Below are 16,637 nucleotides of genomic sequence, written 5' to 3'. Positions count from 1 at the left end.
AACGGTTTCCTTATGGATTTTTTCTGAATATAATCTAAGATTTAACTGATACAAGAGTACCAGGTCAGCTTTAGAATATAGATAAAGACTATATACTATTTTTTCTTCTTAAATGAGATACATACAACGTGTTTTGAAGGTAAAGTTCCTCTGAATGTTTTGTTTGTGGATTTTGAATTGAGTATGTGATAGAGTCGATAGAATCAAAATGATCGAAAAATGGAACATTTAGGTATACCAAAAAATCAGACTATAAAGATGACACTAAATAACTCTACGTATGAAATTGCATGGCACGGTCACATTTCAGATCAATTTTCGGTTGCAAAAGGTTTAAGAGAGGGAGATCCTTTATCCACTTCATTATTGAACTTAGTGTTAGAAACTCTAATCAGGAAATGCAGCATGAAGGTAGAAAAAACAATCATGAAAATAAGCATCAGTGCATGGAATTTGCTGAAGATCTAACGATCGTCGCAAGATCAGCTAAAGAAATAAGAAGAGTGGTGAAGAACATTATTGAAGAAGCAAAGAAGTACAGACTAGAGTTAAATGAAGACAACCAAATATATGATCATGGGAAGGACAGAAAAAAAGAAGATTTTAGTGTGATGTTTGTAAGTGGAAAAGGTTATAGTTTTAAAAGGGTGGACAATTTTGAATATCTGGGTGTAGTATTCGATTAAAATGGAAATGATAAAAAAGGGCTTGATGCCAGAATAGCTAAAATTAGACAGTTTTAGAGTGCAAATGAATTCAAAATACATTTCTAGACAAGGCAAACTTTAAATATATTAAACAGTAATTAGACCCACAGTAACATATGCCTGCAATATATGCACATTAAATAGGAAGAAAGAGGATACTTTGGAAAGATTAGAAAGAAAAATATTGAGACGCGTATTCGGAGGTAGGAAGACAGAATACGGGTAAAAGAGAAGAACCAACAACGAATTAATGGCTTTGTATAAAGAAGCTATCATCACCAGGTTCGTCTAGTTGCAAAGGAACAGATGATTGGAATATGTAGAAAGAATGAAAGCGAACTAGAATACCTAAACTAGTTATGACCAGGAAACTAATTAGTCCCAAAAAAAAGAGGCATACCCGGAGCGAGGTGGATTAATTAAGTAGAGGAAGATTTTAAGCGCCTAAATGTGAGGGACTGGAAAAGGTCTTAATCTTTGATTGTATTTAATCAAAATGCGCTAGGTCTTAACTACCTGTTGAGCGTATCAATAAAAAAAATATAATATAAGGTTTAGTAAGTTTAGTCTACATACCAACTTGCACACCTATTTAAAAAGATTTCATCATAAACAAGTTTAATTAGCCAACGAAATATTTCATTTAAAACTAATTAAATATCTCCATTTCAATCGTCCGCAAAAATATAGTACAAAGTGTAGTCTTACAAAAGGTCTAAGTGTTTTCAACTCTTCGAATTAATTTTTACATAAATTTAAAGAAAACATTACAGGTACCGTTCTTTACAACTGCCAATTTTCTTTGGCCGCGCTCCCGTCTAATGCATGTATCTTGTTTTCAATTCGAAAACCTTTTAAGTCTGTTTATTCACATTCCCGCATTTGAAACAGCAATGTTAAGTAGTTTTTCCATTCAAATTCTCCTTTCACCTCGTTTTATTTACATTTACAGCGGAGAAAAGATTCAAAATATATACGAACGTAACAAGCTCATTATACTGTTCTTATAATTGCATACATTTATTATCCTAAGAACATGAATCGTTTGTGAGTAATATAAATATTTAGGTAGTTTTCAAAACATCAATGTAACATGATTATGTTAACATTAAATTAATTTTGGTGTTGGTTAACCTGATACTAGGCATCCATATCTTCACGTGTGCCTTAATCATCGTAGTTTTATTTGTCTGTGAGCTTTTTATTACGGAGAAGTTTACAGTTAAAACAAAGTGCAACTTTATTAAATTAAATGGCCAAATATATGGCCTAGGAGGACAAATTCGTTAAACTTCCCGTGCTCAAATCGGTATCAATAAAGTGTTATGATCATTTCGGCCTATCCCAGCCTCATCAGACACTTGGGCTGATACAAATTCAAACTCGGAAAGTCCAACGAATGTCTCCCAAAATTTCACTACAACAGTAGTTAGCTTACAAAGGCGCCACCTGCTTTGGCGGCCGTGAACGAAAACGATATGATAATATCGTTTTCTGTATCCTTTGCGCTATGCGAAATGTGTAAAAGATAAAATCTTTTAGCGAAAGCCGCTATCGCTTTATTAAATTAAATGGCCAAATATATGGCCTAGGAGGACAAATTCGTTAAACTGTATTGATACCGATTTGAGCACGGGAAGTTTAACGAATTTGTCCTCCTAGGCCATATATTTGGCCATTTAATTTAATAAAGCGATAGCGGCTTTCGCTAAAAGATTTTATCTTTTACACAATTCGCATAGCGCAAAGGATACAGAAAACGATATTATCATATCGTTTTCGTTCACGGCCACCAAAGCAGGTGGCGCCTTTGTAAGCTAACTACTGTTGTAGTGAAGTTTTGGGAGACATTCGTTGGACTTTCCGAGTTTGAATTTGTATCAGCCCAAGTGTCTGATGAGGCTGGGATAGGCCGAAATGATCATAACACTTTATTGATACCGATTTGAGCACGGGAAGTTTAACGAATTTGTCCTCCTAGGCCATATATTTGGCCATTTAATTTAATAAAGCGATAGCGGCTTTCGCTAAAAGATTTTATCTTTTACAAAGTGCAACTTATTGTTAAGAAAATGACAAAAAAAATGAATAAAACTAAACATTACTGGAAAAAATTCTTCATCAATAGCGTACATTTCTCCCTCTTGTGTTAATGACAGATTGTAGGCAACGAGGCATACTTTTAATTAAATTACCGCTATCTACCCAATCAAACTGCTAATTTCCATTTCATTAAAATTTTCTCTGAGAACTCTAGCAGTAAGGGGTCTAGCATTGTCTTGCATGAAAATGCCCCGTTCGTTCCTAATAGTTATGAAAGGCATAGCATGATCATATAAAACTTCTGTAATTCAGCCATTTTGTATGAAGACTAGCTTTGTGCATGCTTATAAAATGGGACAATGATCAATACAAGCCGCAGCATATCTTTCTCCGGGTCTTCTCCATACTCGACGATGTCCATCTGATCCATTGGGACAAAAACGCGACTCATCTGAAAACAGTACGTTACTAAAATTTACATTATTCCGATGGAGGTGAGTCTGGGCCAAATTTAATATTGCTTTGTGATGCCGGCGTTGTAATGGTGGGCAAGTAGCCATCTTTCTGCAAAAGCTAGCAGCTCAAAGCCTTCTACTAACGGTTCATTCAATAACATTAACATTTCGCACCTCTTGAAGTTGATTTGGTAATAAAACTGCAGAGGCTCTTTTATTCCGCAAACTTACGGTCATCAAAACCGATCGTCTCTTTGGGTGGTAATTCGAAATTGGCAATTAACTGTATAGGTTCCATTAGAGTGAATGCAAATATTTCATAAAAAAATCGTAAACTTCGTAAATACTATGACAGTACGTGACTGAACTGACAGATAACAGTAACAAATGGTAAATCATTTTTCGGAAAGCAATCTATCAGTGTCTACATAAAAACCGATACTATCGTAACACATAATTATTGCTTAAACGTTTCGGCTATTTGCCATTTTCAAGCAATTTAATTATATAAACATTACATAATAAACTTTATATTTATGTCTGCGCTTTTTTGAGAGTTTACAATGGAGTACAAAAGTGTTATCTGACCCTAAATAGATATAGCAGGTACTTAAAAATACGAGTATTTCAGGGTCGTATCTTAAGTATCTACCAATGGTGCATTTAAAAAACAACTCAATTTAATAACTTATGATACATGTTAGAGAGATCTTTAATATCACAAGGAGAGATCACAAAAATAGGGAGGAATTCAGCGCTGTTCTGGCAATGTAATCAAAGGGTTTACGGAGTGTGTTGTCCAGCCATTTGCCTTATGTTTGTTTTACTTCTTCCCAAATTAGCTGCATAATCAAAATCATAAAAACAGGGAGGGAGTCTCAAAATAGTGTATCGATGCTTTTCGGCAATTCTCTCCAGGGCGTCGTGTAATTTGTTAAATTACTTTGTGTGTACAACTTCAATAAGTTGCTTTTTTGTATAAAAATCTTTGAAATATAAATCATTTTTCATTAAAAAGCTTTTAAATTCAGCTTTCTTTTAAGATTTGTTTGGTGTTTGATCTTAGTGAGCTGTTGAGAATAAAAGGAAGCCTTCTTAAGCACTACTACACTATTTGGTTCCAAGTTTGGGGCCATTGAGTTTTCAAACCAATCTTCAACAATATTAGCTTCCATACTCTTGTGGTAGCTCATTTTCTCTTTCATCAAATTTTGAAGAGTTTTATCATAGCAGTTCATGTTCCGACTGGTTGTTTCCAATGTCTGTCTTATTACTTCTATTGAAGTTATTTCATTGCTTCTGTAACAATCAAATATTGTGGTTTTGAATAGTTTTATAACTGAAGCATCTGTAGGATTTAAAAATTTGTAGTCATGCCGCTTCTTGCCATGATAGGGTTTATGTTTAACTATCTTGTACACAGTTGAAAGTAAAAGTTTTTATGTAGATTTTTGTAAATAATAAAAAAAACTTTCTGTGTTTCAGCATTGAAATCTATTCTAATCTTTATTACGGGTACTCTTTTTTAGGAATTACATTCACATTGGCTTGCACTGGTTTTGCAAGTACCAGTGCAAGGTACAAAATCTTCTACAAAATCAGTGTTGTTATCGTATTTAATATTTTCAACAACATTGTCCCACGGATGCCACGTCACTATTTAAAATAATAAATTTCAACAAACAACACTCTACACTTTACTAAAAGAAACTGCTTTACAACTAAAACGCTTCGCATAGGCATTCGATCGGGTTTTAAAAGAGATAAGATGGGATTAAATTTGACCCTATTTAAAGAATTCTACAGTATGTTTTACCGCAACTATACATGAACCCTTGCGTGTATAAATACCTCTCAGAATTTTCAGCTTCAAAAAGGTAAACATGTCTAATTCCTGTAAGACCGAGGTCAACTGTCAAATTTTATTCTCCTTTACCGTCAATTATAAACATCATGTTAAAAAACAAAACATCATGTTTATATTTTTATCTCAGAGATTTTTGAAAACGATTCTCGAATTTGAAGTCGAAACTTACAAAAACGTAATTTCCATTACAATTAAATGCAGTTTAATCCCATCCAAGAAAATATCTATGTTAAAAATCTAGTAACATATTTTTTTTGTCATTAGAATCACCCTTTCAAAGAATTCAGACTAAAACCTCTTTATTCTACGATCAAAACTAAACGAACTGTGATTTTAAAAAGAGCTGACGAGATATAATAAACTAAAAACTGTTTCCTCTATTTCCAACATATGAAGCTATTAAATGCCACCACCGAACATTTTAGTTTTAACGACCCAGGTTCTCAGAAAATCATCTCACGTTCTGTACTGTCACATTTAATACGTTGCAGAGCCTTTTTGGTCAAGAAGGACGCAATATAGAGATGGCTGGCTGGTCTAGTTACAGCTTATATCGTGATGGACAAATAGTGCAGTATATGTAATAAGTATTTTGGATATTTGGTTTCAGCTAGTTAGGGACAATATAAATTATACTACATGATTTTATCATTTATTATTTTATGATTTATTTTTTGATAACACGATGCTATCAGTGTTTTGCAAACATTGTAGAGTAGTTACCGATATTTTTGGTTCCCATCGACCCCTAATATGAAATTTTATGATATTTCCATAGTCAAAAAATCCTCAAACCCGATAGTAAAATCTGTGTGAACGACATAATGTAAAATATAAAGGCAATTATTTAAATACTAGTTATTTTGCCCGTCACTATGTGACGAGGACCCAATTAATTTCATCTACAATAACTCCAATTAATTTTTTCTGTCTTCCTTCTATTTAAGGCTAGGACGACAACAGAATAATAATATTTTAATCTGTTGTACAACTTTCGTAACAAATAAGTCACTTTTGGAGAGTCGCTAAATTTTTTGCATAAAACTTTATTTAAAATCCTTTATAAAAGGTATATAATTAAATTAAAACCCAATCGGGCTACATCATAAAACGTTTTCGGAATCTATATTCCATCATCAGTGTGTCCTAAAAGTATATAACCACTTTAATTAAAGAAAACGTGAAATTAAAAATTTTGACCAAGGTTGATACAAAATGGTTGATAAATTTAGGTTACATTATTCGATCGTATATGTTATGGTGTTAATCGATCGTGGAATTACAATCGTTACAAGTGGAATTGATGACATGGCATCGTAAGACTCTACATGAGGTTGCTGGTCCTGAGACAAAGTGTCTACGAGGACTTATCAAGTCAAGCGGAAAAGAGGAAGAAAAAGATCTGATCTACGTCCTTAAGCAACTTTGGCATTAAAATGGACCATTATATATGTGAGTTCGTTGGATTTTAAACTTCTTGATATTGCGCTAAGCTTATTATCAGTTTTCTTTCACACATATATAAACTTTTCACAAAAATTATCAAAAAAAGACTGGACGCTAAAGTAGTCTTCTATCAGTCTAGAGAACAAGCTGCATTTAGATCGGGATACAGCACTAACGACCACTTACTAGTGATGAAGAACCTGATAGAGAAGTCTGCAGAATACATCAAATCATTGGGATTGATATTTGCCGACGACGAGAAAGCATTCGATACCATAAGACATCAGAAAATGTTAAAAGCATTGACATAATCAAATATATCTACCAAAATGCCACAGCTAGCGTAAGACTATCTAAACAAGAAACAAATAAATTCTGTGTACAGCGAGGGGTACGGCAAGGAGACACATTCTCTCCAAAGCGATTCACGACGCTTTAAGAACATACTTCTAAGAAGGCAGATCTGAACGAGCATGGTATCAACATAAATGGATACATAATGCCGGCTGCCCATTGCAGTCTTCGCAAAATTAAGTATCTTACTTGCTTTTGCCGATGCCACTTTCCTACCTTTCTCATCTTTAAGTACTACTCTTATTTCTTCAGTGGAATTTTCTTCTGTATCGATGAAGACATCTGATATGAAATGTCAACTCCTTTTTTGGGCTGATTGCAATCAATGATAGCGGGAGGTTTTAGTACTTCTTCACCTTGTCGGTTTTTACGTCCACTAGGAATCTGTTGATCAGTGTGATGTGGTACAGTACTTATCATTAGTACTTGCCGCTTATCTACCCATTTCAAGACACGAACCTCATTTTCGTTCTGCTCGCCGTAAATATGTTCCGTTTTCAGCTTTTTAGCGCATACATCTTTAGGATTTCCCTTCCTATTACTCCGTAAAGTGCCACAGACATATGTTCCTTCGGTTAAGAGGTCCTCGCATAGTTTGACACTTGTATAGAAGTTATCTATAAACAAAATTCTTCCCGAATGTTTAAGATCCTGCATTAACTCCATGCATATATTATATGTATGCCCCTGCGTGTTCGTTGCTATAGTGGCATCATTTTTCCTGCATAAATATGCAAATCGTACGTATAACCTTCAGTCGTACATATTTTATAGAGTTTCACTCCGTACTTGTGTGTTTTTGCTGGTAAGTATTGACGGAACACCAACCTGCCTCCATACATATACCTGCCACCATATACCATGCTCTCATCAATCACGACTTTCTGATCGGGAACAAGTGTCTCCTTAAACTGTTGAAAAATAATATTTACAACATCTTTTATTTTCGAGAGTCTGTCTTGGCCAGCTAGTCGATCGTTATTATTACAAAAATACAAACATTTCAATAACTGGTCGAATCTGTTGCGATTCGTAATTTCTTTTATTCGCTTATTAGCGTACATTTCATCATTTGACCAATAGATGCGCATTTTTGGTAGCTGATTAATCCCCCTGTGTTCCTATGCTTTTTAGATTACCAAAAAGCGTTTGATCGTGTCCAACACCACAAGTTAATGCAGATCCTCAAGAAAGTTGACAAAGACCAAAAAGACATAAGATGCATTGAAAACTTGTACTGGCATCAAACGGCACAGTTAAAAATAGACAATTCTATATCCAAACCCATACATATAAGAAAGGGCGTTCGACAGGGATGTGTGCTTTCCCCTTTTTTATTTAACATTTATTCGGAAGCCATATTTCAAGAGTCTTTGGAGGATGCAAAGATGGGAATCAAAGTGAATGGAGTATTGATCAACAACATACGATATGCTGATAATGGTGTCTTAATTTGTGACAACATAGTCGATCTTCAACAACTTGTCACTATAATCGGAGAATACAGTAAGCGTATGGGATTAGAGATTAATACCAGAAAAACCAAATTTATGATCATCTCCAGAAACTTGGATGCACTTGAAAACTCCACCATAACACTGAATACTAAGTCCATTGAAAGAGTGAGTAAATTTAAATACCTGGGATCGAGGCTTTTTGAAGACTGGGCATCGGACAATGAAGTAAAATGTCGCATTGAGCAAGCTCGACAAGCTTTCGTAAAATTCAAGAAGGTACTGACTTGTTCAGAGTTCGATCTCCAACTGAGACTAAGGTTTACTAACTGCTATGTATGGTCAGTGCTGCTATATGGCGTAGAGGGCTGGACACTCAAAACGAGGGATATAAACAGATTAGAAGCTTTCGAAATGTGGCTCTATCGCCGTATCCTAAAAATACCATGGACAGCAAAAATCACAAATATAGATGTCCTTAAAAGAATAAACCAAGAACGCCAACTTTTGGAAACCATCAAGAAAAGGAAAACGGCGTATCTAGGTCACATCATGCGAAATGAAAAATACCAGTTCCTCCAACTTATAATTGAGAGTAAAATTGAAGGCAAGAGAGGAATGGGACGCAAGAAAATGTCCTGGCTCCGAAACATAAGGCAATGAACAGGGATTAACGACATACAATCTCTGATACATATTGCAAGAAATAGAGAATTAATGGAAAATGTGATCGCTAACATCCATTAGTGGATTTGCATCTGAAGAAGAAGAAGAAGATTAATTCCCATTATTAGCAAGATAGCTAGAAATTTTTTCATTTCTGCTATGTGAGTATCTGCCCAAGTTTTCAACAGAGACCGTGGTCGTAGTGGTTTCGATTGAATGATCTGATATGCGTATCTATTAGTTTCTTCTACTATGGTGTCAATGATTGGATTAGTAATAAACTGTTTGTAGATAGCGTAAGGTTGAGATAAGTCTAAATTGTTAACTTTCAAACCGGTTTGCCCGAAGAACTGAAAATTTAGAGATACGTTTGTAAATGGTCCCCATTTGACAGGATTTACTGCTTGTATGCCCGCATCACTTGCCAAACTGTTGTCAAGAGTAATCGTTAGAACTGTTATCAGACAGAGCATTTTTCTTCACATCCTAATCATATGAAGGCCTATAGGACTCTTCAGAATCCTCAAACGGGTCGGATTCTGAGGATGATAGATGTTGAAATCTTCCTTGTAGTTCAGAAGTAGAGGGACGTGAATTTTGTTGGACTTAAATTGTCTGTGGATATTGCAGGTGGGCTAAGATTTCTCGGGGATGCTGGAGACGGACTTAAATTTTCCAGAGATGCAGCAGTCGGACTGTGATTTTCTGGAGATGCTGCAGGCGAACTTAGATCTTCCAGGGATGCTGCTTCTTGAACAATTTGTTGATGTGCTTTCTTCTGGCCAAGAGCCATTATTCTACGTGATCTGGAACTCATTCTCACAGGTTTGCTACTCGGATCTGCTATTTAACGATTTATCTGAAATAAAATAATCTTATGTATTTAGCGCATACGTACCTATAATTCCGTGACCCGCCCGTGTGTCACAACTACTGTGAGGAAAAATTTTAACTCAGGGACGTTGTGACCCACCGGTGGGTCATACACAAAAACACCCAAAACTTAAAAAACACAATATGTTGATATAGGAATAACATTTATTTACATTAAAATAAACAAATATAGCGAAAGAAATTTAAAAAAATGTTATACTTTTATGGATGGATACATAAAACTACCCTCGTCGCGAACGTATCAAGAAAAAAATAAAAGTGATAAAAATCGAGTGATAAAGAAAACTCAAAACCAAAAACACCGACACCAACTTGATATTTAGTCTATCTTCCAATCGCATATTTTTTCATATTTAATATGGTTTTTTGGTGTTATTTAACGCTACTACCAGACGATGAATATTAGCCGTTTTCAAATATATTGCTTAATTTTGAATTAAATCTTGATGTTTTTTTAATTAATAAATCTTAGATGGCATAATTTAATGTAGATACTCTAATCTAGATAGCATAATTTAATGTAGATATTGTAATGTTTTTCTTAATGCCGTCAAAGTAGGACAACATATTCCGCATGTCAAAGCATTAAATTAATTCATTTGAAGTTCATTCCGGCTTTTGTTCATTTAATTTTGATAATTTTGTCCATTCCAACTTTAAATAAAGATAAAGTCGTTACTCTCCTTAAATCTACATAGATAACACCCAATATTATCATAAATATTTACTTTTAATCATACACAACCCTTTCAGACGAGGAAAGTAGTTGTTTATAGTCCATTTTATTTCCGTACTAAATTACTTCAGCAGACGTAAACGGAATTAGTATCCTCTACCGCGATCAACAGGTTAAAAGAATATTTATTTAGAGGAAAGGGACTAAAACCGAAAACATAACGGAACACCTGCTATAACATAAATATTCCCACGGGGAAATGGGGAAGTGCTATACACCTGAAAACGGTTGATTATGTACATTTATATATCCACGAATATTTTATACCCTAGTACAAATCTTCTATAAACGAATATTCATCAATAGAACCCAAAAATAAGTAGAGATAATGGTGAAGGGATGAAAGAAACTTGTAAAGACTCTTACATATATGAAAAAATTAAGATGTTTCCACTATAGCTAAAGAAATCTAAGTTATATTGCAGTTTTATGTTACATAAATGAAGTTTTAGACTAAGAGTAGACATATATATTTACTAGTATTTGTACTGCACAGGCTTATATCTTTTATTGATATAAAAAGTAATTTATTCTACTGCGTATGTATAAAATATAAAAGCATTAAACATATATAATTAAAATAATTGGCAGAATCTGAAAGTAGTTAAAATTTTATTCAGTCATTAATATGTACCATAACTCATTCACTTCCGTCTCCAGAATACAGACTTCATAACCAAAAACAAATTAGAATTGTAGAAATAAAAATTAAAATTTTACAAAGAGATTAAAATCGATACAAAAATGTATATGTGTTAATATTGTTGCTTTCTGTACATACTATGACCTCTATATAACAATTAAGGCCATCAGAAAGGGAGGAGACTGTATATGTCCAATCTAGAATTCGCTGATGTCTTCCTTTCGCTTTGGACATGTATATTACCATAGAAAAAAAAGCAAGAGGACTATGTTTATGAAACTCTATTTAAAAGGTAAAATCAAAAACAAATTATTTATACATAGAGAAGACTATATAAATCCTTAATATTTACAAATTAAAATTTTGCGTGATTAAGATACAAAAATAACAGTACTTATTTATAACCCAGCTGTTTTTGAAAACTAAATATTATGATACGAACTTTGGGTATCTATATCAAACAAAAACCGCTTGTCTACAAAAGAAATCAGGAGAATGCTAATATATATATATATATATATATATATATATATATATATATATATATATATATATGTGTGTGTGTACAAAAATAAACGTAAAATGTTCTGATAAAAGTTAAAGTTAAATGTCCCAACTAAAGGTCAAAATGTCTCAATTTTCGGCACAAGATTCAATAGAATTCAACACAGAAAACCATGAATTTGCAGCAAATAAACGTATTTTAATATAACATAAACAAAATGCATATACCAGTAAACGGTATTTGCAAATATAGCAGCAAATGTAACAAGAATAGAGCAATCAAGAGCAGCCTTTTTGAAAACGAGGAAATTTCTAAGTAACCAAAGACTCAATCTGCAAATCCGATATTGGATGGTAAAATGTTATATCGACTCTATTCTTCTTTATGGTGTCGAAGCCTGGACTGTTAATGTTGACTTAATGAGAAAATTGGAAGCTTTTGAGATGTGGCTTTTTAGGAGAATTTTGAAGATACCCTGGACCGATTATATTACGAACGAAATGGTGTTGCACAGAATGGGAAGAAACAGAGAACTTTTGAACTATTAAAAGGCGAAAGACAGCATATTTGGGGCACATACTTAGAAATGATAAAAACGAGCTGTTGCAGCTGATTATGAAGGGTAAAATCGAAGGAAAAATGGGTCGTGGCAGATGACAAATATCTTGGCTGAAAAACATTGGCGACTGGACTGGGTTAAACACACAGACGCTCTTAAGAACAGCAGAAAATAGAAACGAATTTGCAATGTTTATAGCCAACCTTCATTAGTGGAGACGGCACTAGAAGAAGAAGAAGCAGCAAATAATTTTGGTAACAAATTGTGTAAGTTGGTATTTGCCCCAATCGAATGAAAGTACCCGCTACCGAAAAATATGTCTCCTTAGACATACAGCAACCACAAAAGTATTGATGACACGACTATCCTGTTCAGCCCATGGAAGCAGATCAGCGACCTGCAATTTTAACGAAAGAAGTAATTTCTCTATGCTTCATTATTAAAATACAACGTGTGAATGAACAGCCCAATTCATTGCAACATTGTATAATAACCGTCTAATTGTTCAACAGTGTCTGTGTTTTTGTAAGCGGAATCTTGGATAACTATACGGGGAGAATCAAAACCAACTTAACTAACTCGTTAACAACAATGTTTATAATACAGTTGCGAAACTGCAACAAATATACATTTAAATGTTTATATTTTATTAGACCAGAACTATGCAACTTGCTTGACCAGGTAGTCACAGGCAAAAAAATCTTTATAAGTATACACATAGTTTATATCTGTATAGACTAATAGATGATAAGGAATTTATATCTCTCAACAATCACATCGATCAACCTCGACATATTTCCACTTCACTTCGTTACTTCTACAATTTGAATCTCCTGTCATGATCCGGTTAAGACTTGTATAGAGAGGCTGATGGGCTTATGTGTTCGTTAAGAGCGATATACCTGTAGCTCTGCTTCGCAGCTTAAACCTGTCAGTTTGCGAAGGATGATATTGCTTGCGGTCACTTTATTTTTCAGTTCATGACAGTATTGTTTGAATGAGAGTGTTCCGTCTAATTTAACAGCCAGATATTTTGGGTATTTATAGTGCTGCAGTCTAAATCCATTCCACTTTATATTGAATTGTCTCCCAGTCCCTCTATTACGTGGTTTGCGTCATAGTACCTGTAAATCTGTTCTTTAGGTCTCTAATAGGTTCTCTTTCACCTCACTAAATGTTCTTTCTCGACTGCATATAGCCATGACATCCGCATAAATATATCCTTTGATAAGGATATGTTTGAGGCAAACTAGTCTTTTGGTTCCTCCAACGACTCTTCTTACCTTATAGTGACACGTAGAATCTTGTATTCTGCGACATCCTATTAGGTGGATGTCTTAAGTAGTAAGATGGTGTACCTTGGTAAGTGGTTTGCGATGATTGACTGTGTCATAAACTGCAGAGAGGTTTATGAAAATAGCTCAAGTGACCATTCACTTCTCACAACCATCCTGGATGATTTATCTGAGGTTTATAATCTGGCTGTAACAAGACTTTCCAGGTCTAAAGTTTTAAAATAATCTTTTGATCCACAGATTTTCAGAAAAGTTGCCTTTAGAAATACGTCAACTTTCGTCATACAATCGAAGCTTTCATTTTTTTTCTAATACACTTTTTAATTTATTTCTAATTCTATTTGCGGTAGTTCTGGAAACTTTTTAATAATAAGGAAAAAAAGTGTTATTAAGATTAACCGAATCACTTGATTGTAAATTACTTTTTTTTAATGACTTTATTAGATCTGGTAAAAAACTAAAATTACCTTTTATGAACATAAGTTCTTTAGCAATTTGTACGTTACTTAAAAGTTCTTGACTAATTTTGAATATCTAACACAATCCCTTTTATGGCATCCATATGATTTACGTAAAAAATTGCTGCTTTTATTCATTTTTTCTATCTTGTAATTACGGGCTCTGGAGGCAAGCTTACACTTCGTAATTTTTCTTTATGGATTTGCACACTTAAAGATGCTTTCCAAAATACTTTTTTTAACGTTTGAAATTAATTTATTGACTAATTGAAATTCACTTCTAAAAACTTCTGCTACTCTGCTTATGCCATGTAGAAGACAAGTGGCGTGTACCATATTCGGATAAAATATTTTCCAATTTTCTCCCACCTTTACAATATACGCATCTGATAAGAATATTAAAAAATTGTCAGTTCTTAATTATTTTGGCAAAAGAAAAGTATACAAAAAGGGTGTACATATGTGAAATTATGAATATAATTTCAGTGTATAGAACTAGTATATAGGGCTGGTTCAAAATAAATTAGGATAAGTAGTAAAGGGTTATACAGATTATAGCAAATTAGGCAGCACCGGTTCGGGAACAAAATCGGTCATTTTCCCATGTAAATCTCCATAAGAAAATCTAAGGTCCATTCTGGTCATTTTTGGCTCATTTCGTGGTGGAGGCGCGACCTCTCGTCGGATCGCGACGTATGAGGTATTGTTGGAATCGTACGCGCAACGGGTTTCGCGCAGCTATGGGTAACACTGTTTTGGCTACGGGGTGGTGGTGGTAGGGCGAAGGAGGGGCGAGTGGGGCCGTCGAGGGGTGCGGGGGGGGACGGGGGTACTCGAGGTGTCGTCGATACATGAAAATAGCGTTAATTCTTCTTCTTTTGTGAAAAATCGTCCAAACGTGAAGATAGCGTGAATTCTTCTTCTTTTCGTATCGTTCAAACTTGAAAATAGCGTCAATTCTTTTAAAGTGTAACAGGAGTTGTTGGAAAAAGGGGGCGTTGGCTCGGCGGATCGCGACGTATGAGGTGTCAAACGAACGGGAAGGGGACGGGGAACACGCAGAGAGAAAAAACAAAGATGGCGGCATAGTCAAAACGACACTATAACGTATCTCCGGGTCTATTGGTCCGATTGCAACGTATGAGGCGTCAAATGAAAGAGGAGGGGGTAACGAATACATGAAGATGAAAAACAAGCAACAAAATCAATGCCAAAACGGCACTATAACGTATCTCACGGTCTATTGGCCCGATTACTACGTATGAGGTATCAAATGAATATAACGTACAGCAGCGGCTATCGCCGGAAATGAAAAGAAGAAGAAAGTTTATACAAAGTCTTACCAATTCTTCTGCTGCACACACACTCGCGGTATCTACAGGTTTTCACTCGCGGTTGTTCTTCATACGGGGATGCTGTCCGAGTACCGGTTTCCGAACACGTGCCTCGCGGTACTAACACAGAGATAACGAGATAGAGCACATTTGCGTCTGTATACGATTTAAAACAGTATTTTTCGCGTAACTATAAGCAGAAGAGAGAGAATTGACTATTGAACAGGTTCTGATGTAATCTTTTTTAGCTTCAGCTTATGAATCGCAGTTTTTATATGTTGAAGATTTGAAATTTCTTAGAGAAAATTTGTAGCAGAAAAAAATATTTTATCACCAAAAAAAAAATAAATTTTTATACGAGGAGCTAAAGAACAAAAGCGGAATTGTCTACAATTTGATGATTTTTTTTATTTTGATGCTTTTTTCTATATACGTCTTTATATTTAGAAAAACGAATTTTTTCAATAAAAATACTTTTTTCTGAAAAAAATTTTTTTGTGGGGCACGTTGCTTATGTTTCTAAGTTTCTCATTTAAGAAATGAAATGTGAAAATGAATTAAATTTACGATTTTGGAACAGGCATTACAAAATACTTTCTCTCCACTTAGCTTTAACTCGGGAAAACACTTTATCCAATCACTTTTTTGAATGGTAGACATATTTAAATTGAATATGTCCACTTTAAAACACTATACAAAGTTTACTTTAAACAAATATTTGCTAGAAACTAAAAAAAAATAATTAGCTCCTTAAAAGCAGGTAGGTATCTACGACTTGCTACGCTAATCAAATATTTTTTTTAAACCCCATATTTATTATATTCAGGTAGTAATAAAAAAGTTCAGATATATAATTGCATATATTTTCCTCTCTCTACTCATAACTGTGGTGTCGTTGCAAAGATGAGCAAAATAACCTTAATACACAGAAATATTGCAAAATCTGATAAACTTACCAAGAAGTTAATATTGGCAGTAAAGTTTGTAAAAGTTCTCAAATTGAATGAAATTCTTAATAATTAAGTATTTTAAATTTGTATGAGAAAACAACCAAAAGGAATATTGAGTGACGCCGTATTATTATTTATGTATTTTTATCATTATTATGAAGACATCTGGCGTTTTTTATGCATCTGGAAACAGTAAAATATTTCAATTCTATTTCTAATTTTTCATTATCTAAAAATGTGTTTTCTTTAATTTCTTTTTATTCTACATCTG

The 16,637-nt window shown here is 34.1% G+C and overlaps 1 protein-coding gene across 2 annotated transcripts in view; it reads left to right on the top strand.

Moving 5' to 3' along the window:
* Window positions 1-16,637, top strand: part of sns (nephrin adhesion molecule sticks and stones) — a 403,489-nt gene that overhangs the window by 340,171 nt on the left and 46,681 nt on the right. The window lies entirely within an intron of this gene.

Source organism: Diabrotica undecimpunctata, chromosome 9 (assembly GCF_040954645.1).
Source record: "Diabrotica undecimpunctata isolate CICGRU chromosome 9, icDiaUnde3, whole genome shotgun sequence".
NCBI classification, from domain to species: Eukaryota; Metazoa; Arthropoda; class Insecta; order Coleoptera; family Chrysomelidae; genus Diabrotica; species Diabrotica undecimpunctata.
Note: the sequence above shows the minus strand (reverse complement) of the source record. Positions and strands in the feature narration are given on the sequence as shown.